The sequence below is a fragment of the Branchiostoma floridae genome, chromosome 7 (genome assembly GCF_000003815.2).
Source record: "Branchiostoma floridae strain S238N-H82 chromosome 7, Bfl_VNyyK, whole genome shotgun sequence".
Lineage (NCBI taxonomy): Eukaryota > Metazoa > Chordata > Leptocardii > Amphioxiformes > Branchiostomatidae > Branchiostoma > Branchiostoma floridae.
This window is the reverse complement of record NC_049985.1, coordinates 24037956-24041417: the sequence shown is the minus strand read 5'-3', so window position 1 is coordinate 24041417 and position 3462 is coordinate 24037956. Positions and strand designations below refer to the sequence as shown.

At 38.8% G+C, this 3462-nt stretch overlaps 1 protein-coding gene across 1 annotated transcript in view; it reads left to right on the top strand.

The window, feature by feature from the left end:
* The first annotated feature begins 1252 nt into the window (after window positions 1-1252).
* The window catches only part of LOC118420195 (sucrase-isomaltase, intestinal-like), a 12051-nt gene continuing 9841 nt past the window's right edge, over window positions 1253-3462 (top strand). The window contains exon 1 of the mRNA XM_035826908.1: window positions 1253-1391. The gene's annotated coding sequence lies outside the window, so the exon portion shown is untranslated. The remainder of the gene's footprint in view (window positions 1392-3462) is intronic.

Sequence of the window (3462 nt, the reverse complement as noted above, 5' to 3'; positions counted from 1 at the left end):
CGAGTCAAGTCTCTATTCCGTCTGTTAGACCGACGCTCTTTGACACTTGAGGTGCAGGCACGAGGGTACACGCGTGTGTGACCCTTACCTCGCAAAGGCCTTCAAAAAAGGATCATTTGTTTTCTGTCAGACAATATTAATCATTAAAGAGGGGCGGGTTCCGTAAAACGTGATGTAATAAAACGTACTAATACATTTGCATAGCATACAGTCATCTGATCACGCCACGCACTTCTTAGTGCTTTACGTAAATCTCTTGCATTCATCAGATATACGTTATTAAAAAAACGCCAAGCTCTTAGAAAAATGGTGGATAGTAGAGTTCCCTCTATGCTAAGCAATCTTGGCCTGATATCTGTAAATCGTCAATCTAGATTTGTTGGGCAAAATTTTTCAAAGCATTACTTGAAGACAGCAATGCAGTTCCCAAATGGCTTTGTATGTTTCTTTTGTTGCCAACGTACAGAAATACGAACACGAAACACACAAGACTATTTCATACAATACTTCGAATTCGAACACAACAACCCTCAATTGCAATACCCCGGCCCAGGTTAATGATTATAGAAAGACTGTTAGTCTTAGCTCGTGGCCTTCACTAAAATAATTCTTATCTTCTCTGATAGTTTAAAACTGGTAAATTATTAACCCTATCGCCAACCAATTTGTACCCACTTGTCTGGCCCTGGGTGAAGGTTTGACTGGACTTACTTTCCAAGCAGAGGTTAAGGCGCACTCTCACTGCACTTGCGTCAAACTTGCGTCACTGCGGGGTTTAAAAGATACTCAACGTATTTCAGAGATAAAGAACGAATTTTATTCCTTTTTGTTTATTTCGTCGTCTTCTAAGTCATACTTTTACGTATTACGCCATGCATAGAATATAAAAAAAATCGGAGAAAATAACAAAACAGTGACGCAGTGAACAAACCCCGCAGTGACGTAAGCTTGCCGCAAGTGCAGTGAGAGTGCACCTTAGGCTCCGTTTTGTTTTAGACGTCTTTTAGAACATCTTTATCGGGCTTTCTTTCGTCAGGTATTCTTTTAGCTGATTTCTGAAAGGAAATATGAAAGAAATGAAAATCCAATAAAAGTGCCTAAAGACTAACAAATAAAAGAAACCCCAGGATGACCTCTGCTTGGTAATAAGATTATATACTTCATATACTTTGGCATTTCTATAGGTGAAATAGCGTTATGTCGTACAAGCATACATTGTACCTGTTACAACTGTCACGAAATAAACGCCTCTTTCACAAGCTAATATTAGGGTATTTGTATAGCCAACACACGGAAACAAATTGATGCCATAAACCACGTCAGACCTTTTCACTACTTCCAAAGGTTACGTTGTAAGATAAGAGGGGCGGATCGAGGTAAACGTCTACCAGGTAACGTTACCTTACTACAGAATTATTCAACGTTAGGGTTTAAGTAGTGGTACGCTTATTCATGCCGTCTAGACCTTGTAACGTCAAGAAGAAGCTTGTATATCGATTTAGTGTAAGATAAAGACGTGTGTTAGGATTTGACAAAATACGTCTGACTACCTACATGTATAAGACGTGTCACAAGTTGTTGTCTTTTTAGATCCACATACATTACTGTAAAGTGGTGGTACGCTTATTTATGCCATCTAGTTGGAAGTGGCTTGTATATATAACGTTAGCAGTTTAGTCATAGAGAATGCGATTGTGTAGATAAAGGCTGTGTTTTTCTGAAGTGTGTTAGGATGTGAGAATATGCGTCTACATGTATAATACGTGCCACAAGTTGTTGTATTTTTTATATCCGCATAACGTTAGGGTAAAGTGGTGGTACGCTTTTTTATGCCATCTAGTTTAGAAGTAGCTTGTCTATATAGCAGTTTAGTTACAGAGAATGGAATTGTGTGGATAAAGACTGTGTTTTTCTGGCGTATGTTATGATTCAAAATATTGTCTTCTGACTTATTGTCTTTTTATACCCACTTAGCGTTAGCGTGAAGTAGTGATACGCTTGTCTATGCCATCTTTCTATGCGATACCGTTTTCTATCCTTGTAAAAAAAAGTTGTAATGTCTGGAAGTACCTTGTATAGTCGTTTAATCGAGTAGGAAGAAACCGTATGGATGAAGGATGTATGAAACATGCACGTTCCGATTTGTTTTTCTGACGTATTAGGATTTGACAATAGACGTCTTTTATTTGTACTACCTACATGACGTGTCACAAGTTTTGGTATTCTCTTAAGTCCACTGAGTGATAGGTTCTTGTGACAATTGATCATTTTAATCTTATAGCTCAAACACAGCGAGATACCAGACTCATAGCATCAAGACACGTAATGTAAGGCCCGACTTCTACTTTCTAAGAGTCATGCTGTGTATACTGTATACTCGTAACAGTGGGCCCCGCCTTTAATATGGGGTGTTTCAGGGGCGTTGTCCTTAAACGCTTAAAGATTAATGTTCCGCATATTTTATTCGCCAGGAACTTTCTTCACATGCATCATTCTGTAGTTAGGGAGCGTTTTGTTGACATACTGGCGATCCAACATGGCGCCGGAACTAAGCGCGTGCCTTGTACCGTTATTCTCCAAGCAGAGGTCTGGCTTCGGTTGATCTTTGACGTCGTTTTTGGCGTTTTTATCAGGCTTTCTATGCTGTTAGTTTTTTCTGGGCCACAGCAAATGCATATCATGGATGACATGCTCTGCAGACTGCAAAAAATAGAGAGATAGATTGAAAGAAAACAAGATGGGTGATAAAAACCAATATGGCTACATTTTCAAAATAGACACCACAGAAGGGACAAAGCATGGTATCACAGCCATCAAGGCACTTATTCATGTATTCGCGACGTGCACAAGTGTGTAGTAAAAGTGTTAGTTGTGTCGTAGACTGGTATCACCAAGCTGGCAACTACACTCATCATGGCTTCCATATTGGTGCCATTTTGACAACTATATAACCCAACTAGTTTCTTTTCTACAACTACAGCCATGGCTACCTCACTTCATTTCTACATGTACAATGATTGAGCTACAACACAACTAATTTGCTTATATTGGTAAATTTTTCGTCTTGTTGACCAACTCAAAAGACGAACAGAATTTTAATTTTTTTCTGATATTAGGTGAAAATTAATCACACTGGTGTCATCCATGAAATTAACTTGCTGTGGCCTTATGGCTAGTGAACAAAGAGAAAATCCAACAAAATAGAAATCCCGATTAAAAAAAAAAAACTCCCCAAAAGACATAAAAACACAATCGGAGCCTAACCTCTGCTTAGAAAATATGGTACAATATGGTACATGTATATAGTGTGCTGAGTGAATGCTCCAGGGTATTAAAGAATGGGTAATGGTATAACCAGCAACTCTGAGATTCCCTAGGCATGTAGTGCAAATTGTTGGACTGTGAGGTATTTTGCCAACGTGCGAAGTGTCATAAAATCCTTATTGACATGTGACATCCTAT